Genomic DNA, 23,431 nt, shown 5'->3' with positions numbered 1-23,431 from the left:
GATGACAGCCTCTCTTCTAGCCTCTAGAAGAGAGGCCTCTACAAGTTTTTGAAGGGGCTCACTGGACCCTGATGTAGAGCGATATATAGAAGGAGGCCCTGCATTTATTAACCTTTATTTACCCTCTGATGACACCATATGTACAAAATGCCTGCAAGCAAGGATGAGCAAGAAGCGAACAAACTCCCAGCCGGCCTGAGTTTTTTTTTCCTAACAGATGGAAGAGACAGCTTCTATAACATATCAGAGTTCATTAGCAGGAAGCCAGACCCGTTTCATTTCCAGCCAGGATTTATTCTTCTCCTCACAGCAGCCAGGATGATGTCCTGTCAGATTCTTACTAGTTGTGTCATACAACACGCTCTTGGGGAAAGACCGTGCTCAATCTGTAGCCGAGCTCTTCTATGGCTTCACTCCAAAACTCTGAGGGAAAGAAAGAGGGGGGTGTGTGCCTTCAGAACTGTCCATGTAATGCAAATCTCCAAGTCCATGTCCAACTCTGTAGTCCCAGTGGTACCCATTGGGCCTTCGGGCCAAGATATGGCGTATCTTAATACAGAATCGCTGTCCGTCAAGTCTCACATCATTAATTCTGTGGAGGCTCCAAAAACTGTTAACTGTCAGACCATCGGCGCGGTCTCTCGCTCTCTCTCTCTCTCTTCTTATAGACCTCATTTGCAGATAATAGGCCATACAGAGGGGGAAAGTGCTCTTTCTAATTATCCCGAGGATTATGAGGTTTGAGTTGTTCCCACATGCTAATGCATAGATGGCAGCTGTGCATCTTTGCATAAGGAGGGGTATATTACCCTTCCATTTGGCCTCTGTTGCTGATGGCTTACAGCTGATCTTTGCACACCTCATTTGACAGCAAAGTAAAAGGCTGGAACGCTCTGCCTGTGACCATAATGAAGTTCTGAGATCTGATTAGGGCGCCAACACCAGAACTCACGCAGTTAATGGCAGAAATGAAAGATGGAATCAATCAATCCTCGTTTTTGAACATTGAAAGATGCTCATGAAGGTGATTTTACGGCAGTGCGTCTGACTCCATCTATGATTTAATAACAGATGGTGAAGTTTTACGACATCAGGATAATTCAGCAATGTGTGTTGTTGTACTCAAGGGGCTTTCTAATAGTCTGTAAACATCCCAGTTCATCATGCTGACACAGGCTCAACCACTCAGCAGCTATAAGCAGCTTAAAATGGGCCGATTTTTGTCATCTCCATCAGTTTACACATTATTTTTGAGAACTACACCAAAAACCATATGTGCATCTGTGGACACTGATCATCTATAAGCACATGAAGCAACTGTCCTTCATCTGACTGTTGTTGACTGACTGGCTTTTAAAATGGGGTCAGCCAGCTGTTCAGCCTGGTTTCATGGCCTGTAGTGATGAAGTCTCGCCCACTCTGGTTCACCACAATGGGACCATGTGGAATGGTCAGTGGTTACACAGTGTTTACTTTGAAAAGATAATAACATTATTAATATACTCAAGAAAATGTAAGTTGGTCATTAAAATGTGAGAAAATACTTAAGCAGATGCTATGCAGCGAAGATGCTCTGACATAATCTAAAACACCACTGACCTTTGGTATGTGCCCACAGACATTACAAATACAGAAGCATGAAGGATTCTGTTTTGAGTCCCCACAGGAGGCTCTGACTGTCGCCATGTTGGCAGAATCACACTAAACTCCCAATACAGGCAAAAAGGTGGCGCATGAGGCGGGGAGGTGGAGTCAGCACCCACCTGTCAACTCAAAGCAGTCACACCCACATTTTTAAAACTAAATGTAAATATTACATAAAAAACCCTTACAGTTGACATGTTTGTGCTGTAGAGATGGACATTTTAACATGAGGATCTATGGGGATTAACAGCACACTGTTGGAGCCAGCCCCTAGAGGCCACAGGGTGAACTGCACTTCCTCATGGGCCTCTCTTTTTTGTGTAGTTGGTGTAGTTCCCTGACTAGTATTTTATTATCTTTATGACAAAATGCAACTTTCATTATATGTTTAATCCATGATACATTCCAAACAGGATGGAGATAAAACTATGGACTTCTTTTTACAAAGCAGGGTCCCGTGTGGGGTGGGCCGCAGGAAGAAATAACTCTGCTGCTTTGATTGTGGCTACAGATGCCATTAAACGCAACTCTCGGCAAAAAATACCTGCAATGGCCGGCTGTCTGACTCACTGTGGCTGGATGGAAAGTCCTGCTAGAGGATAATAAGAAAAGAGGATCTATTTTCTGCAGTATGGTTTTATCTGACACTGAATGATAGTAATGAACACCTAGCACATATTCTGTGCACGATTCATATACTGAGAAGACACTTTACTGAGCACTGACTCTATATGCCACACAACGAAAATATAACTACAGCAGACACACACACACACACACACATACAACATCAGTCCAGGTTTGAGTAAATCAATAACATTCTCAGTCCTCATTAATTACAGCTGCTTTGCAGAGGTATACAGGATTTTAAATCACCCACATGTTCTTTATACAGTCCCCCAAACCCCACAGTAGACCTATTTATTTTCTTCGCTTTAATTCTGTATTTTCTTCTTGGCTCGCTTAGCTGCTACTTTGTCAGCGAATGTGGGAGACAAAATAATTGCCTCTATATTTCCTGAATTGATTTCTTGCAGAGTTCTAATACAGCGGTCAGGCTGGCACTCAGGCATCCATGACAGGCTCCCGTATTGCAGGCTTTGTATTTTCAGAAAAAAAGAAGACCCTTTTAAAAAAAAAAAAAAAAAATTGACAGCTCGTTATCAGGGTCAAGTGGTGGCGATCAAAACAATAATTTGAAAAAACAAAGATGGAGCACAAACTGTAGTGTAGTGTTAAGAGGACATTTAGTAGTTGAGTTTTTAAGGGCCTCCTGGGTCAAAGCCGATCTGCCATCCACCACTGCTGCTAGATCCAAATATCAACTTTGGCTAAGGAAAACGAATTCTTACACATATGCATGAAAAAATTGTGACAAATGTTCCCACCCCATCCATGAGGTTGATATTTCAGTCCTTGAAAATGAAACATGTCGTAATTGTGGTCAAAAATGGCAACCACAGAAGGGAGCATGTTTTCTTGTAAAAAAAAAAAAGCATTTCATGTTATAAATGTATGTTTTAAGATGATCTTTACCTAACTCCTTACCCTGTTTTAAAGGTAGGGTAAGGAGATTTAGAAAACTCAGTGAGAGTCAGCCAGATTTGGAAAGTAAACACACGCCCCTTTCTCTCGGAGCTCACCCCGAAGCCACGCCTCCCAATCACATGTTCAGCCTGGTTTCATGGCCTGTAGTGATGAAGTCTTGCCCACTCTGGTTCACCACAATGGGACAATGTGGAATGGTCAGCGGTTACACACATGGTGTTTACTTTGAAAAGATAATAAAATTATTAATATACTCAAGAAATTTTAAGTTGGTCATTAAAATGTGAGAAAATACTTAAGCAGATGCTATGCAGTGAAGATGCTCTGACATAATCTAAAACACCACTGACCTTTGGTATGTGCCCACAGACATTACAAATACAGAAGCATGAAGGATTCTGTTTTGAGTCTCCACAGGAGGCTCTGACTGTCGCCATGTTGGCAGAATCACACTAAACTCCCAATACAGGCAAAAAGGTGGAGCATGAGGCGTGGAGGTGGAGTCAGCACCCACCTGTCAACTCAAAGCAGTCACACCCACATTTTTAAAACTAAATGTAAATATTACATAAAAAACCCAATCACATGGACGCGCATTACCTGAAGACAAGTCTGTGGTCTGTGACTTCGGCCATCATGCACGTACCTCTCTGGTGTGCGCAGAGCAGGAAGAGAGTGACAACCAGCCAATACTCCGCGCAGGGTCCACCCAGAGGATTGGCTGATGTTTTTAGTGTTTTATAGCTTCCACAGATGATTCATATTCTTCGTTTTAATGTGAAACTGCCAAACTAATTGGTTGCTATCGGATTGTAAAGAGAAGTTACACTAATTTAACAAAACGTGCATCAGAATGAAATCACCTACCCTACCTTTAATGCCTAACCTTAAGTTTTTAATGCCAAATCTGAAGAGCAGCAGAAAATGGCAACAGTAACCCAATTCTAACCTGAGCAGGTTAACCTCTGTGAAATCTCTCGTCTCAGAGACACACGCAGCAGCCCACAACACAGGACCTCTGTCCTGTATTTACTTTGTTTGTTCCCATGACAGCTACATCCGACCAATACGCAGAGAGGACAGTGTCCTGTGGTTTGAGGTGACACATTTTGATGTGCTTGAGTTTTTCTCTGTGTGAAAACAGTCCCGTTTTGATCAAAGCAAACAACCGGAGGTGTGAAAGCCCCCTCAAACTCAGGTTGCAGACTTCTTCCACCTGCGAACAGCCTTCTCTGTTACCGACTTCATGTCATCCTGCCTGGACCAGAACTATACTGTACATGCACTTATCCACAGCAGGCCACACTGCAAATCACCTTCAAAGATGACCAGACATGTTGTAACCATGATGAGGTAATAAACATGAACTTGTATTATTTAAACTGGGAATGTTCACTGAAAGCAGGAGCCCCACCTTCAGGATTTATTTATTGATTTTTAAAGTCATTAAAAGACAAAGAGTAAACCCACAGCTGATGGCATAACAAAATAAGTCTTCACTAAGCATGTTCAGCTACAGAAATGATCAGGACTGAAGTTTATAAACTCCTGCTTTGCCTGCAGCCAGTTCCTTCTGACATCTACTCATGAGTAGAAACAACACTTGTCTTTCTTGTATGATGTTGCAGCTTTTAATTACTTAACTTTTCATCTAGTTTCTACCCTTCATGTTTTGGCTTGCCTGTGGTGAAAGTTCATTATAATGACCCCCTTTAAACCTCCCCTCTGGTAAAGTCTGCTCTTTAAATTAGGCAACAGCAGCGAAGGTAACCACTGCCCACATGCTGAGCTGGATGATGAAGAATATGGTGCCCATGCTAGGTTTAGGAGGACACCAGACAGGAGATGGAAGGGCATGAAAAGAGAAATATATATATGTTGTCCACTTACATTTGACCCCTGCGGTGTGGCCATGAACCCACTCTGCTTTCAGATCTAAAGCCTTGTCTAACACAGCCTTTCCTCCAGTGGGGTGAAGGCACCCTTTGAACCTTTTAAGCAAGGCTTCATGACATGACGCTTTCTGTGAAAACCCTTCACGCCCTCCGTGTGAGAAAGGGAAGAGACGACCATGTTGGATCAGCAGGAGAGGGACAGCGAGAGTGCATTAGACCTCTGGCGTCAACTGAGGCATCAATTAATGAGCAGCCTGGGAATGTGTCCATCCAGACACACTCTGTACCAAAGTGCCACAGGAGGGCAGGCCAGGGCCACAGCTGGCTGGGGGACATGAATAATTGAGGTCCCCATTTTAAATGTTTAAATGAATTAGGGCCAAGGGAAGAGGTGTTAAGAGATGTACAAGAGAGAGAATGGGAATTGAAGCAAAAAATATCTCCATTATGTCTCTAATCATGAAGCAGAAAGGTGCTCTGTGCCACAGCTAAAACATGGAAGCCATTAGTGGGGTGAAATTAGTACCTGTAAGCCCTGGTAGTGGCTACGGCAGTTTGACGGAGTGGGTGAAGGGCTTTGTTTTGGTCCAGAAGACAGATTTCTGTCAGGCAGAATTTGTAGATTTAATTACACTTCTTATTTAGACAGAATACAAACTCAGAGAAGCAGCAGTGAAGTCACAACAATCCATTAACAGTGAGTGCAACATCAAACATAAGGCAGCAAATCCTATCCAACACTTCCTCGTACACTGTAAACCCGAACAGTACTACCAACTCATAACTATTGCATGCAAAGTAAGTCAAAGTGGGCTAATTAGTTCACCTGACACTGAAACATTAAGTATTCGAACGAATAATTTCATTTTGATTTCACATGGCTTAGTAAGTGTAAGTGAACACTGTCACTTAACTTCAAACGTCTAAGTTAACAGTTGTACGTGCGAGGACGTGACGTCTGACGTCACTATACCCAACCGATCAGGGCACGTACCCAGAAAATTCAAGATGGCTGGATCGTAGCGGTGGATGCAACGAAACGAACAAAGGAGGAACAACAATAATATTCAGCGAAAAACCTGCACAACGGAACAACAGAACGCGGATTTTATCGCCGTGCTGTTGTAAAATTGTGTTATTATCTTTGTTTTGTGTTCTGGGACGCCGACTTCAGGATTTGAAAGTTTCGCGCGCGAACCGGTGAGTAACGTTACAAAAGTTTAGCAAAAGTTCACTAACTTGTATACAGTTATCTTTTGTTAAACGCTGTTTAACGATATTTATGTTTAAACTAAAGCTTAACCCTCATGCGTTGTTCGGGACATTTTTGTCCTCTGAGAGAAATTTTTCTGTTTATTTTGGCCATAACTTTGTCAATATGTGGACAAATTGAATCATTTTTCCTCAATAAGCTTAATTTTACATAAATTTTGTTAATATGATTTTAAAATTTTTCATAGGTCAACGGTACACTGTGGGCAAATTTTACCCCCTAATGTGTTGTTCGGGGACAAAAACGTCCCCTAACTTTAACGGTTTTAAAAATATATTAGATAAATATTTTTTTGAAATTTTTTTGCATAGACCTTTTAATTAACTTCAGTTCTAATCAACAGTAGTGAAAAAATCATTTTCCCCCAGGATTTTAACCCTTTAATCACCAATTTTATAAGGGGTGGTGCTGAAAATTGAAAAAAAAACACACAAAATGGCTCATTTTTAATAGAAAAGGTGAATGTGGACTGGATTCTTTTTAACCTTTATTATAGTCTTGGTCATGTCAAACATCAGTAAAAAAATTGACTTTATTGCATTATTAGTTTTTGCACAGCACTGGATTTTCTTTTTTTCTCCCATTTTGTCCCATAGACTTACATTATAAACACACTTTTTTTGACTGCACAGCCATGGCACTAAATAATCATGCATTCTTGATTGTTGGTGGTTTACCCTGTTGGTAGGAGGTAACATTTGTGATTTTTACAGTTAACAACTTAATTACCATATTAACCCTTTACCTGCAGGCCTGTGCTCATGTACTGTAGTTTCTGGCTTAAGTATATGGAGTTATAGGGAGTATTTTAGCACATAATTGTGTGTCTACACACTGTGTGTGTATGTTAGAGAGGAAGAGAGCCATTTGCACACTGTCAGGGAAGGAAAGTCAGGAAAATAAAGTTACTAAGTAAGTGAAGTGTACCTAATTCAGACGTACAACGGCAATGCATAAGCATGTAAAATGAAAACATCCAGGAGTTCTGGCGTCTGAAGTTGTGGATGGGTAAAATAGCTGTTTTTTTTTTTTTTTTAGCTTTCGGAAAACACGTCCTCCAGTAGAGTGACTTTACTTTTAGGTTAGTGTCTCAGTTGAGATCACTGAATTAGTCTAAGTGAGGTCTAAGTGCCCCTTTTCCGTGGTGTGTTGCGCTCCACACGACCATACGTACATGTGCATGTTACTAAATAGACACCATAGATAGATAACTTGATAACATAATAAATAATCATTGACTAACCAAATCTAATCTACAGTTTAGTCCCCTACTAAAATTAGTATTAAAAGTAGTTTAGTAAAGTAAAGTAAAGTAAATTTGTTGCAGCCCTAAAAGTAAGTGCCGGGCCCTTTGATGCTGAGAGGTTCAGACTAAACAAAACAAAAACACTAGTGGACTTGCATGCATCCTCCTGGTCATTTAATGGTGACAAGAGCAGCAAGCAGCATGAAGAGAGGATTCACCTGTGCATGAGTGAAGGATTCACTTGTGAACGAATGAAGGATTCGCTTGTGAACAAGTGACGGATCTACTTGTGCAGCCTTCACAGCTTCACAGCCTGGCCCTTCATAGAGCCAGGCTGCACAATCATTTCCAGAGATTGTGCACAAGTGAATCCTCTCTTCATGTTGCTTTCTGCTCTTCTCACCATCAAATGACCACAAGGTCACATGTAAGACCACTTGCCTTTTTGTTTTGTTTAGTCTGCACCTGTAGACATCAAAGGGCCACACGTGCATAGCAACACTTTCTTTGTTTTTGTTTACTATGAAGACTCTGTGGTTGTGTGTACTCACAGACAACAAGATCAGTGTGCAAATGGCTCTCTTCCTCTCTAACATACACACACAGTGTGTAGACACACAATTATGTGCTAAAATACTCCCTATAACTCCATATACAAGCCAGAAACTACACTACATGAGCACAGGCCTGCAGGTAAAGGGTTAATATGGTAATTAAGTTGTTAACTGTAAAAATCACAAATTTTACCTCCTACCAACAGGGTAAACCACCAACAATCAAGAATGCATGATTATGTAGTGCCATGGCTGTGCAGTCAAAAAAAGTGTGTTTATAATGTAAGTCTATGGGACAAAATGGGAGAAAAAAAGAAAATCCAGTGCTGTGCAAAAACTAATAATGCAATCAAGTCAATTTTTTTACTGATGTTTGACATGACCAAGACTGTAATAAAGGTTCAAAAGAATCCAGTCCACATTCACCTTTTCTATTAAAAATGAGCCATTTTGTGTGTTTTTTTTTCAATTTTCAGCACCACCCCTTATAAAATTGGTGATTAAAGGGTTAAAATCCTGGGGGAAAATGATTTTTTCACTACTGTTGATTAGAACTGAAGTTAATTAAAAGGTCTATGCAAAAAAATTTCAAAAAAATATTTATCTAATATATTTTTAAAACCGTTAAAGTTAGGGGACGTTTTTGTCCCCGAACAACACATTAGGGAGAAAAAAAGAAAATCCAGTGCTGTGCAAAAACTAATAATGCAATAAAGTCAATTTTTTTACTGATGTTTGACATGACCAAGACTGTAATAAAGGTTCAAAAGAATCCAGTCCACATTCACCTTTTCTATTAAAAATGAGCCATTTTGTGTTTTTTTTTCAATCTTCAGCACCACCCCTTATAAAATTGGTGATTAAAGGGTTAAAATCCTGGGGGAAAATGATTTTTTCACTACTGTTGATTAGAACTGAAGTTAATGAAAAGGTCTATGCAAAAAAAATTCAAAAATATATTTATCTAATATATTTTTAAAACCGTTAAAGTTAGGGGACGTTTTTGTCCCCGAACAACACATTAGGGAGAAAAAAAGAAAATCCAGTGCTGTGCAAAAACTAATAATGCAATAAAGTCAATTTTTTTACTGATGTTTGACATGACCAAGACTGTAATAAAGGTTCAAAAGAATCCAGTCCACATTCACCTTTTCTATTAAAAATGAGCCATTTTGTGTTTTTTTTTTTTCAATTTTCAGCACCACCCCTCATAAAATTGGTGATTAAAGGGTTAAAATCCTGGGGGAAAATGATTTTTTCACTACTGTTGATTAGAACTGAAGTTAATTAAAAGGTCTATGCAAAAAAATTTCAAAAAAATATTTATCTAATATATTTTTAAAACCGTTAAAGTTAGGGGACGTTTTTGTCCCCGAACAACACATTAGGGTAGTGTTTGCGAACAATGCATGAGGGTTAATTAGTGATTATCATCAGTGTTGCTGCTCCTCCCAGGTCGGTAACATTACTTACGACACACACGAGGAAAGAGCCGTTCTTTGACTTGAGAAATATTCAAATATTGTTGAAATGTTTTAATATAAACAGTTGCTGCATATGTAAAAGTTTACGTTTTATTCGGCATCAAAAAATCACATTATGTTGAGAACGGTCGTCTAACGCAGTTGCCCTCGCCAGTAAGGAATTGACAAAATAATACATATACAATAATATACGTTACACCTTAAGCATCATTAAATTGTGCTCTCTGTTATGTTAAGTGCCATAGAGCGGTTGGATATGAGAAGTTTGTAATTGTGACCAACCAACAGTATTGTTGAGTAAAGTATGTATTTAAAAAATTTGATTATGACGTTCATCATGATTTGGAAATAAATTTGTTCATTCTTTCCCTGCAGGATTTGTGGGACCTCTTCCGCCCCAGTTCAAGGAAAACATGGCTGAAACAATGTACAGCTTCAAGCCATATCCACATGACAAAGAAGTGGGTATGGCTGCTGAAGCTCTAGCAGCTCATCCATGCCTCAGAGAACATGGAAGTAAAAATGGATGGTATGGATGGAAGGTGGCCTTGAAGTTCAAGATGGGGAATTATCGCTCTAAGTTGGCCAGATCTGGTTGTGTGGAGGTCTCTGTCAATGCAGGCAAGAGGAGCCGTACCAACCCTGAAAATGATCATCCTCATTCCAAAATCAAAAGAGCGAGAAGAGCTGAGGTGAATTACCTGCCCAACTTTCCCTGGGGAGAGAATGAGGCAACTTTGGAGGAAATGAGAGTACAGATTGTACAAGAGACTGAAAAGACTGAGAGAGACCAGATGCTAATAGAAGCTCATGCACACAACCTTTGCTCTTCACCGCCAACAAATTGTTCAAGGAAGTCCACAGGTGAGGGAATTCCTGGAGTACTGGCCAGCATTGCGAAGGCAGTCACAGGTAAATATATAGTATGTTAAGTTAATAAAAGCAATTGATATTTAACATTTCATGTAGAAAATATTTGACAACTCCACATTGTTCTTACACCTAAATATTTATACGTGTACAGGTGTTTGCAGAATTCCATCGAATTACAAACGTACATCTACGCAACCAGTTTTACAGTGAACTTGACTGATACACACCAAAGCTAGTTTCGCTGTATCGACAGAAGTCCTCAAGGACAGGAAAGGGAGCAGAGGCACTGCGAGAGATGCTCAGAATTTATGACTTGGAGGTAAGTTTATGTTTGACTTTAACACGGGGACATTGTTGATCATATAATGTGTTGTCATTACAGATCACAAATATTTTTGATAGTAGTCGATTATCCTGCTGAATCATATATATAACTATTTTTAACATTGAAACACTGAAGCATTCCACTGCCTTACCAAGATATTTCTATAATTTGTCTTTTTTCTCAATCTAGGAAGAACGTGATATCAACAGCCGACACACTCTGGCTCTTCGTGCACTTCCAGTGTATCTCCGGGAGGATGACACTGAATTCTACAAAACCTGGAATGTAAGTATTCACTTTCACTTCACTCTTGCACACACAGACTGATCTCTCTGTTCTTGGCATGACTCTAGCTCATGTTGCTCTCTCCAGTACTCCTTAGGTTTTGTTGTTTGTTTAGTTGGTGTGAACTTGTTAACTACAAACAAGGATTGTGTGGCATCCTTCTGGATTTGTTGTTTTAATTGGTTTTCCTGTGTTTTGCAGGGTGAGGATGACATGGAGACAACTGACATACAGCTAGGGCTCTTCTCTGTGGTCCCTGACTCGACTGGTTCCATCATCCCTGATAACATATCCATTGTGATAGAGGATGAAGTTGTTATGAGCGAGATTCCCAGGTTGGCTGATGCATTTGTGGTGCTGCTTGGTTTAATCTATGCATTACACATGGATTATCCAAAGAAAATCACTCATACATTCACATTCATCCAGAAAGTGCTGATGTGCTTGGATGATAACAAACCTTTGAAACCATGCCTACTCTCCCTGACAAATGATTTGTTAAAAGAATAGAAAAGGTGAGAAATGCACACCTGCTGAGTGCAGGCATTCATGTCAGCAACATGCCAGGCTATGGCTGACAGCCATGTTCTGTTGTTCATTCTTAGATGTGTCTGATATTATAGACCAGTCCATTTAAATGTTGAAAGCACTTTTGCATATGCTGTTTAGAATGAGAGGTTCATTTTTTTATTTATTATGTTGTACTGCCTCCTCATTGATCAGTATGCCCTCATTGTTAACGGCAATTCAGTTATTTATTTATATTATAGTTTAATTCTGTTATTTGGTATGTTTTTCCTCTTTTGCATAAAAATTAGATGTTCATGCTGCTACTATGGGAACATTTGTTCATTCCCAATTATTTGAAATTGAAAACATACAAATGTTTACAATATTTCAGTTTTAGTAAGCCTGATATTTAAAAAAAAAAAAAAACATAAGAGTTGGTAATACCTTTTTAAAAGGTTTTAAGGTGCTGTTTTATACCTTAATAAATTTTTGGAATTTTGACAGAAACACTTTAGTCAAGAACCTTTTATTGCATGGATGATGTTTCTCTTGCACAATCATACATATATGGTTACAGTTCTACAGTTACATATACACAACTTTATCTGCACAATTTGCAGTTATTTTTTGGCATGCCTTTGGGGGGCAGAACCCCTTTTTAGCTGGACCCCTGGTCTATAGCAGCTATTTTGGTTTTGAGCATTACAAACATGTACGTTTTAAGTTTGCAAGTGGTAAATATTTTGAGTTCATTAAGGTATAATATTTTGAGTAGATACTATTGATATAATACATTGTGTACAGTAGATTTTTTCAAGTCCATATAATTTATTTTTATAAGTGTCATTAAATTAAATCATTAAAGTGTGAAGAAGACATAAATATTAAGTTAAGTGAATTAATAAAATGATATTGAACTCAGAATATAGATTAAGTTAACTGCACACATATTCTTCAAGTATTGTGTAACTCAAAAATTTTAGCAGAGTAACTCAAAAGTTTTTATGTAATCAGTTACATCAAAAATTTTGAGTTTACTGAACTTGTTCGGGTTTACAGTGTATACAAGACAGTGTTTCATTTATGCTAGATGGCCAAAACAGAATATATGGGCATAAGGGGTGATGGTAGCCTGGCCAGCCATTCTTTATTCTTCTTCTATTCTATACACTCCTTCTTTTGGACAGACATAAAACCAACCAGGGAAAAGAAGCATGTGATGTAGGAAGACAAATACGCCAGAAACGGCGTGCAGTGGAGTAGATACACCAGTGAGTGACTGTGGTTGGTTTTGCTATAAAAACCAGTTCTGCCGATCACGTGATCGGAAATCGGGCCCGATTATTTCAGACTCGATCGGAATCGGACTTTAGCTCCCGATCAGGACTATGATATATATTTATTAGGGCTGTCAAAGTTACCGCCTGCTGTGTAGGGGTATGACAGTTGCCTTTGGTGCGAGAGGTCCTGGGTTCAAGATCTCGATGAGCCGCTGTGTGCATGAAATGTCCTAGCTTGGGAAGGCTAAAGCATTTAAAGTCGACGGCGATGCGTTGCGGGTAGTTTGGCGAAGCAGCGCACATGTGGAAATCCACAGTTGATGCAACAGCGATGAACAGTCAGTGCAAAGCGCTCTGCACACACACACGTTTTGCTATTTGCCTTTGTAGAGAACCCTAAAAGTATCGGATTGGGACTCAGTATCTAATAATAATAATTGGTGCTAGTCTAATAAACTAATAATCTAATAAAGTCATGCTTTGAGATCATGTTAAAATGTTCTGTGGGGATCGCAATCACTTATTTAATCACTTTTACTTCTTGTTTATTTGTTCAACTATATACTGCTAATGCCTTGGCCTTAAGGCATTGCAGCAAAGCTTTGTGTCAAGTGTTTGTGTCTAAGTCTAACTGCAAACCAACATCAGCTGTCAGTCTCCTAGATTTGTACTGAAAACTCATGCTGGTCGCCCCTTACTCTAAAATGCTGTGGTTTTCTTTAATAACTGACTCGTGTGTAAAACATACCCTCAGCTATGTTAGTGTGACATCCCCTATTATAGTTCAGTGTTGATCAGATTGTAGAAAGGCACAGTGTGCGACACTACAGCAGCTGATATTTGTCCCTGCCAGTTGTCAGCAGGACGCAGAGAGTAAACAAAGCCCTACTGATTGGCAGCCGTTCCAGTCCACAGAATGCAGCAAAGTCGCCTCAAATTGGATGCAAAAACACAACACTTAGATTTCAATTTCTCCTCACAGATGGGAGCACCACGCACGCTGTTTGCGATTGTCTCCAGTACCTGAAACAAGGGAGTAAACAGTGATCAAATTGACACAGTCCCACAGAGGCTACGCACATGCATGGCGCTCTGGGACAAAACAAGACAGACAGGCAGCCAAAAAGGCGACATGAGAGGTGGTATCAGACTCCTTCGATGTGGGCGGCTTCCTCTGAGCTGCCAGGCACCGCTGTTTCTACTCTCCCTTTCATTTTCTCCTTCTCACCCTCTCTCACACTGAAGTCCAAAGCCCAAGAGAAATTAGTCACCCTGCTCGCTGTGGCGAGGGAGCTGCTGCATGCGCGTGTGATCGAGCCAGTGTGTGTTTGAAAGAGTGCAGGGAAGACGAAAGAGAGCAGAGAGAACAAAATAGTTTTTCATCCCAAGGCTTATAATTCCATTTTATATCTGAAAATTGATGCTGGTGTGGAAGAAACACATCACTCTAAGCATCAGAAATGTGCCGCAGTAACAAGAAAAAACTTCCCTCTGTTGTACAGATATAGCCCGGGCCACCAGACGAAGAACTGGGTAAGATAAGAGTGTTAAAGCCTGAATGTTCACACACAGACTTATACAGGTTTTGAACCCAGCATGCCAAAAAAGACCCCATCAAATTCAAAACATTACAAGTCCAAATTGTGTATAACCATGTTCATGGCTGCTTTAAGGCAGGTGGGGTATCAGAGTGTGAGCTGCAACCTGGTTTAGGACTCTAGGTCCTAGTCTTTCGGGTGACGTCAGCGTTGACAGTTTGTCTAAACTCACAATTGATCCAAATACAGGCAAAGACATGGAGTACAAGCCGGAGGTAAGGCGAGCAGAACGACGTGGAGGCAGAAAGCTCACCTGTCAGGCAAAGCAGCCACACTCTTATTCATGAGAAATGTGAAGTCTTTATACAATTAAAATGAGTTTTTATTCTGTTATTCCTGCAAAAAGTCAATTTTAACATGGACGTCTGTGGGGATTGACTCACTTTTGAAGTCAGCCTCCACAGGCTGTGAGGGGAACTGCAGTTTTAGACACATCTGTATTTGTCCAACTCATCTTAAAATAAGATTTGTTTCTTAAAAAAAGAGCAGCAGTGATCCTCCCTCAGCACGAGTTGGCGTCCCTTACTGCTGCTTAGTGACTACACCAGACTAAACCTGGGTTCCTGAGGAAGACACTGTGATCGTGAAAGAGCGAGCTCCCCCTCTGAGGCCTGGATGTAACTGTTATTATCTCCTGGTCCTGGAGAGGCAACCACCAGGAAAACCCCATCTGACCACGCTCCTGGTTTTCAGATTAAAATCTTTTACTAATCAAACTGCATCAGAATAATTACAAGTGAAATCTTCTGTCTGTATTTATACTGCAAGTACATTGTGCACATGACTGACTGACAGAGGAGGCGTGTGTGAACTGATAAAAAGAAGCATGAACGGCAGTTACCCTTGAGCTAATTCTGTCATGGTGAGAAGCCAATTTCTGTCTTTCATCTTCTACAGTAGATCAAAGTTTAGATGCTCTTTTCTGCACAATACATTTAAAGACATTTTGAAAATGGGAACCTGCTTTGAAGAGTCTTCAGTGCTGTATCAGATCCTAGAATCCAACCCAGCTCTGATTGTTTACGTGATGAAGAGCAGGAGGGCGAAAAAAAAAGGGGCCAAAAACATATGAGTTGAGCACAGAAGGCAACTGTTCAACTTTCAATTAAAAACAAAGGACCCTTTGTCTGTGAAGCACATGAAGAGACCTTTGACATTAATTGCCACTTTTATTGAGTCCGATTCATTTTAATCAAAATCACAACAGGGTTGCCATTTTCTTGCTTTCTCAACAAAGAAATAACAAGTGTAAAGAAATAAGAGGTCCATTTTTTAAAACGCCTTAATTGCAATTTCCAACACAAATTGCAGTCTAATGATTACAGGCACGAGGTGGAGCTTGACAGCAAAACCAGAAAAAAAACATATTACTGAGTACCCTCAGGCAGCACAAGAGATGGAAGGAGCCAGAAAAAAAATCTGCCAAGAAAAAAAAATGAGAGTTCCCTTACTCCCTGAGGAGCAGAGGTTTAGAAGTGGGGGCTTCTCAAAAAAAAATCTGCAATTCCCCGAACTTTTCTATGGGCAGATGGTTAAGGGCTCGGAGAATTGAGTCCTTAGCTGCTGTGTCGGGGAAAAAGGGTTGATGAGAATTCAGCACAATGGCACAATATTGAGAGTGAAAGCTGCCAAATACCGACTACCTCAAGGAAAGGCAACACAGGGGAGGAGAGGGGGGGCAGGAAAAGAAAGTCTGATGGTCAACAAAGCCAAAAACCATAGAAGAAGAAGAACAAGTACATTTCTCTGCCGCGGCTCTTCTGCTACACTTAAACCTCAGTATCCAAAACATCTGAAGAGTCAGCAGAGGACGTTCCAAAGCAGTGTGTTGGCGGTCGTCATCCAAGTACAACAAGCTGGGTAAAGAAAAATAAGATGATGTACACACACTCATAGATTTTTTTTTACAAGCTCGAGGTAAATGAAATATGATAAACATACTGGTCCGCCAAAGATGCTGGCCAACCACAGCTCAGCCTCAGTGTATAGAGTGAAAAATCCACCAATAAGCAAAAAGAAGCTAAATTAAAGCTGCAAGCAGCATTGCGGGCCCTCGCAGAACTTGCGATCCACGGGGCTATTGCTGTCTTCTCTCCTATGCTCTTGTCTCCTATACTCTCCTGTCCTATGCTCTCTTTTCCTCACATTTGCAGAGATGTACAACAAACACATGTTTACAACCAAACTTTCCTGCTACCAGTAGGTGGCGCTATGACCGTATCATCCTATTAGCATATATATCTGTTCAGACTCGGGTCCATAGCAGTACTGTAAGATTTTGTCCACATTGCATGAAGTATATGGGTAGTACTACATAGAATAGAGCAAGTTCCTTTGTAATGGCGAATGGTCAAATTTGAGGCCACGCCCCCACCACACGGTAATACTTTTGAAAGAGTTTTGGAATGCGTCTATTCCCTATGGTGTCCTGAGTGGACACAGTGATTTTCAGCTCAATTGTATGAAGTATGTGAGGCGTGAAAAGTTTTGAAGCAGGGTCACAAATAGGCAAAAAATGGCCACAAAAGTCAAAATGGCGGACCTCCTGTTGGGTTTGGAGGGGGGGTCCAAGAGACTTTTTTGTGCGTCTTGGGGTGATACACATGTGTGCTAATTTTCATGATCCTGTGTCAAACTGGCCAGCGGGGCTACGCGTTAGGGCAAAAAATACAGGGAGTTCCTTTGTAATGGCGAATGGTCAACTTTGAGGCCACGCCCCCACCACACCGTAATACTTTTGTAAGAGTTTTGGAATGCGTCTATTCTGTATCGTGTCCTGAGTGGACACAGTGATTTTCAGCTTGATTGGATGAAGTATGCGAGGCGTGAAAAGTTTTGTAGCAGGGTCATAAATCGCCAAAAATTAACAGAAATTTCAAAATGGCGGACTTCCTGTTGGGTTTGGAGGGGGGGTCCAAGAGACTTTTTTGTGCATCTTGGGGTGATAAACATGTGTGCCAATTTTCGTGACCCTACTCAAAACAGGCCACAGGGGCAGGCAGAAAAACCTATGAAAACACAACATTTTGTGTAGCCAGTAGGTGGCGCTCTGTCAAAGCCTCAATATTGTTGTATAGATGTGTTTAGGGTCAGACTCTGATCATACATGTGACATTTCGTACAGATCGGACAGAAAACGAAGAAGTTATAGCGACTTTCTGTGTCCTCAGAAATGGTCAAACTTTGAGGCCACGCCCCGGCCACACCGTCAGACTTTTGTAAGAGTTTTGGAATGCGTCAATTCCCTATGGTGTCCTGAGTGGACACGGCGAATTTCAGCTCAATCCGATGAAGTATGCGAGGCGTGAAAAGTTTGGCAGCAGGGTCACACATCGCCAAAAATGGCCACAAACCTTCAAATGGCGGACTTCCTGTTGGGTTTGGAGGGGGGGTCCAAGAGACTTTTTTGTGCGTCTTGAGGTGATACATATGTGTGCCAATTTTCATAATCCTGTGTCAAACCGGCCAGAGGGGCTACGCGTTGGGGGCGCTATAGAGCCATTTTTCTATGTGCATTTCAAAAGTCAGCAAATTTCAAAATTTTTAGGGCGAATGAATTTTTCTACCAAGTTTGGTGAGTTTTTGGGCATGTTAAGGCCCCCAAAAATGCGATCTAAGGGGGGGAAAGAAAAAAAAAAAAAAAAAAAATAATAATCCTAAGGGTTTCAATAGGGCTCTTGCACCATTCGGTGCTCGGGCCCTAATAAAAGGTGCAGTAGATACAGTGTAATGACATCGTTTGTCCAGCAGAGAGCACCCCACTTCTGCACAGTTCTGTCTGCAGCACAGGTGGCAGACAGTGAAATATATATATAATATAATCTTATAACAGCCTTCATGCAGCTAATGCTAATCAAACGGCTCACAACATCTCTTCAGAAATCTCTGTGATGTCACTCCATAGAGTCTACGATCACAACGACTGGCTATGTTAGCGAGGTTTCTAGGCACATTACCACACCTGTGTTCTGTCTAAATGATGCTATATGGACTCAGGTCTGATGACACTGGACACATCAAGCTCTAAAATCCAGCATCAGTTGTTCAGACAAAATATGGCGCCACAGTTCCTGCAAGATTAACTCAGCCCTTAAATATAGCGTCATGAGGTTCCAGACACCAGGATCAAAGTTTCAAGGCCTCCAGTAGGATGTTTCAAACCCGAATGCATGCATCATCGGAGTTGTGGTTGAAGAATACATTTTGCAGTGACATCATTGTAGTTTGCAGTTTGTACTAGAGTCAGATGAACATTCCTTGATGTGCTCCAGTGAGAGGTACAGCAACACACACACACACACACACACACTTTTAATCTAGAAAGACACATACATCACTCCCATAAATGTTCACCTCAGATGTACACACATTTTGTGTACCCCTCCTTCTATCTCGCACACACCCACAGCCAAACATGCAAGCAGCAAATCAGCATGAATCAGAGAGAGATGGAGTTGTGCCTCACAGTCTAATCTCTCAGGGGGAAAAAAAAAAAAGCAGCTCGCCGCACCGGCGAGGATCAGCCCGGGCGAGTGAGTGGGACACCGCTGGCTTCCCGAAAACCAATTTGTTTGTTTATTGTCTTGGTGTTTAGTCTGCAGTTACAGTTCATTTCAGCCAGCCCATCTTGGCCATGCTCCTTTAAATGGCATCTATAAAACATGGGACAAGCTCTCCTCGTGTCCTTCTCTTCTTCCTCCTCCTCCTCCTCCTCCTCCTCCGTACATGACGGAGCTGCACGCGAGCTTCACAATGCTGCATTTCATTTGCTACGGTTTGGTTTTGAATTCCCTTTAAACACCCGACGGATTCACCCCAGCAGCTCAAAGCTGGCGCTTTGAGAGGTGGAACAAACTGTGCTTTCTAAACACATTAGCCTACGAGCGTCGCTGAGCAGCGGATCCTGAGGTGCTGAAATCGGGTGTAATCATGTAGATAGATGGCTGACTTTTTATTGTTCTGCGAAACCAAATCTGCCGAGCTGGTGTTGAATACAGAGCATCGACAAATGATGCAATATACTGGATTTTATGGTTAACTCATGGAGCTGCTGTGCTATGTTCTCTGTGACAAGACCCTGGGCCTGCATGAATTAGGAAGGACTGCACAAACACACACACACACAAAGTGCACACGTATATAAAGTGTAAGAACTAGTGATATGTCTCATGCCTACAAACACAATCCAGGCTCTTATAATATGCCCTATTGATCTGACAGAGTGAACAGGAAGCTGGCGGAGAACACAAATACTGCCTGGGGTGGCTCCTTAAAACTAGAGACAAGCCTCTTATCCGTGGTGTTCTCTTCCTCTGGAAATCACCTGGTGGCTCATGCATATCAAGTACGCTCTCAAAGCCTCAGTCTGCGCTCTGCCTTCTTCAGGCGCTGCTGTTTGTTGCAACGTCTGTGTGATGATGGCTTAAAAAAAAAAAATGCCAGCCAATCTGTCTTTACCTCCGCATGCAGAACTACGGCACATTTTTCTCTCACCAAACGTTACAATATACTGTGTGGTATAACTTTTAAGTCTTTATCCCCATAACAAATTTTCACAACACAACCCCTGCAGAGCGGGCAAATCTTAATCAAGCTTCTAGTGTTACTGTCAAATGCAGTGGAACTGTCACAAGGATCCCATCTCCAGTAATCCCAGGGTGGCCTTTGCTCTGTCTGTCAGCAATACCAACCAATAACACTGCACAATAAAAACCCTCCAGAACAACAGTGGGCCGCAGGCAGCTTCAAGGGCTACTGACGGCAATCTATAAAACAATATAATGGGTTGCCTGTCAGCGAGTGTGAAAGGGAAGATCTACGCCTCCTCTGACTCTCTGAGGGGACTTCAATTAATCACTGCAGAATTGTATCACCGTGCAATAGGAGTGTAAGGTTATTACCATCCCCGTATTCCGCAGGATGAAATGCGATGATAGCACTAATTGAGAGGAAGAAAAAAAAAACAGCTGACCGCACAACACTTGTCAAAGGGATGAAGGGCAGATAAAGGGATGAGGTGAACAAGGAGACAGGAAGTGAGAGGGTGGCGTGGGTGGGGGTGATCATAGAGAGAAAGAACACTCACTGTGTGTGTGTGTGTATATAATCAGAAATACTTCATAAACAACAAGATAACAGCACAGCCGTTTCTCTTTGGTTGGAGTTGTGGGGAAGCACAAGTGGCCCCTGCTGTGAAATCAGCTCCAGGTAAAGCTGTGGAGCTCTGAGAGCCATGTTTAAATGTGGGGTTACCTGAGCCAAAGTAGAAGGGAGCTAAATAAATACAGACAGGTGACAGCTCTACTTATTTGTCTTTTGTTTTCAAAAATAAAACATATATTTGCACAGTCAAAAACATTTAGACCTCTTACAGGACACACTTCCCATTTTATCCATCTGCATTGACAGTCTGCCTGCAGCTACACCTGTCCTCCACCCTCAGTCACTATAGTTTCCAGCAGCAGCCCATTGGTGCCTCACAAGTTAATAAGTATTTATCATGGTGGAAACAATCAATAATTCAATCGATAAGCGTAGTTAATCACAGTTTGGCTGCTTCACGTTGTTTGTATTCAATCATTTGTTTTTCTGTTTGTGTCTTTTATTGAATACACAATAAGGAAACATGTCGTCCTACCTGTCGTTGTTCTGTCTTACTTAATTCCGGGAAACGTCCCCCTTCATTTATTCTCCATTGTCAACCACAAAAACCAGAGAGCTCTTCTTTACGGAATTGCCATTTCCTTGTCGCTTCAAGACGCCCCGGACAACACATAACCTGAAGGAAACACACTCACACACTGGTCTGATGTCAAAGCTCCCCGGGCGCGCAATCCTCCCTGAGCGCAAAACAAGTCTGAATCAGGGGGCTGCTGGATTCTTCAAAGTCTTCTAAAAGTTGCGGGTCCTCCGGCTCTGACTCACAACTTCCCCTCCGCCTGAGCGCCGCAGCAGCTGCACATCACGCCGGCCGCCCGCACACACTCTCTGGATTCAAGCATGGTGTGTGTGTCTGTGTGTGTGTGTGTCTTTTTTAACAATCCTCCTGCCGCATGCCGGTTGTTGCAGATGGGCACTAACGTCTTGGTGCAGTTAGAGAAATGGATTTGAGGTGTCCGAGTGATGAGGAGCTGGACTCAGCAGCAGCAGCAGCAGCAGCGTGTGTGTGTGATTGGAGACAGGTGGTGAGGCTGAGCTGAGCTGAGCTGGTGTTTCAGCGCCATCCAGCGGTGATCTGTGGAGATGACAGGAAGGCGCACCAAAAATACAGTGTAAGAAAAATCCCAGATTTCCTGTTCGTTCATGTTTGATCTGCTTTAAATACGCAGACACGCACAAACCACAAAGTTATTATGTAAGAGGCTTTGGGAGGAAGTGACTGAGTGTAGGAAACATGTTTAGGGACTGTATGAAAATGATTTGAGGTGAGAAGAATATATTTTATCTCATGATTTAAAGTTCTTTACTGCTTAATGCACTCCCTCGATTTTATTGTCCACACATAATAATACATCTTTCTCTATAAAAACCCTCATCAGCATGATTATTACTAGGGCTGTGTAAGAATCTGGCGATACAATACATATCACGATACACACGATACGATACGATACGATATACCCCGATACTGTAACAAAGACGATATATTGCGATTATGTGTCTGTGTGTGTGTATATGTATACACAGCTCTCGTATCTCGTTGTCGGTGTCAGCCATGTTCAGTGTCAACATTGAGCTGTGTAACAACGACCGCAAGACTAGAGAATAAACAGTTATCGCGTGGTGGCTTAAGCAGAGCTGCACCACAAAAGTAAGACGCTGGAATTAATGTTTGCTCAAATATATAATTAATAAAAAAATCGATTTGGCCACAACTTCAATCGATTCCAGTATCCCCAAATAAAATATCACGATATTTCACAAAATCGATTTTTTTACTACTATTTAAATTTTTTATCAGTAAAAATTAAAATATATATAACTTTAATATAATTATGTCTCTCAGCTGGCCTCGGGATTCCACCAGAAGTGTCCGGTGACAGGGAAGTCTGGGTGTCTCTGCCTAGACTGCTGCCCCCGCAACCCGGCCCCGGATAAGCGCGGTTTGAAGATGGATGGATGGAAAATGAAAATAGTCTTTTAAATTATTGCAAAAGTGCAACTATTCTATTAGTTTTTTCTCCTTCTGACACACTTTTTCCTGCAGTCATTGCCAAAATAAAGGAATAAATAATAGAACGATCACTAAATATTACTACTATTAACTGTCTGTATTAATAGGAAATCCATATTCATCTCCTGCTGCCATGCCACCCTGATTTCCTCTGTGTCTCATTTCTGAGTAAAAAGTCTGAATAAACGTTTGTTGCTGCTGACGCATGTGAGCGAGCAGCTCTAACCTATTTTTTCTGTAACAGACCGAAATAAATAGACTCACAGGGTAAGAGAAAACACTGAAGATCCTCCCCTCCTATCAGCAATAATAAAACATTACAAAATCCTCCTTCTTTCCTTATCTACACACTCCGCCCCCGCACACACACACACACACACACACACACACACACACACACACACACAATCCCTTCCTCTGAAGAGCCTGAATGTCACAACATGAGCTAAGCTCCACAACAACACATCTGTTTGTCTCCGTCTCCCTCCGCTCTCCTCCAGCATCGCTGACCAGTCTACGAAGTCTCCCCCTCTATAATTGCATTATCATCTCTCCATTTCTCAAGCAGTCTCTTCCGTCTGCGCCCCCTCCCCTTTTGAAAGGCAGGAATGAGTGGAATAATCAATACCAACCTTTGAAACGGCCTGTGGAGATGGGAGGGAAGCATTTGGATTTGGATTTGATTGATTTTGGGGCGGCCCTCAGAGAGTGTTATCATCATAAAGCTAAAGCCACACACACAC

The 23,431-nt window shown here is 41.4% G+C and overlaps 1 protein-coding gene and 1 long non-coding RNA gene across 2 annotated transcripts in view; one reads left to right on the top strand and one right to left on the bottom strand.

Annotated features, from left to right (window-relative positions):
* The window catches only part of tafa3a (TAFA chemokine like family member 3a), a 101,311-nt gene extending 79,963 nt beyond the window's left edge, over window positions 1-21,348 (bottom strand). The window contains exon 1 of the mRNA XM_028406340.1: window positions 21,153-21,348. The gene's annotated coding sequence lies outside the window, so the exon portion shown is untranslated. The remainder of the gene's footprint in view (window positions 1-21,152) is intronic.
* LOC114436193 (uncharacterized) lies at window positions 6,085-10,855 on the top strand. Its single transcript, XR_003670679.1, has 3 exons — window positions 6,085-6,287; window positions 10,020-10,556; window positions 10,669-10,855. It is a non-coding gene; the product is annotated as an uncharacterized LOC114436193 (long non-coding RNA).
* Window positions 21,349-23,431: the final 2,083 nt, after the last annotated feature.

The sequence above is a fragment of the Parambassis ranga genome, chromosome 5 (genome assembly GCF_900634625.1).
Source record: "Parambassis ranga chromosome 5, fParRan2.1, whole genome shotgun sequence".
NCBI classification, from domain to species: Eukaryota; Metazoa; Chordata; class Actinopteri; family Ambassidae; genus Parambassis; species Parambassis ranga.
This window is presented reverse-complemented; position numbering and strand designations above follow the sequence as displayed.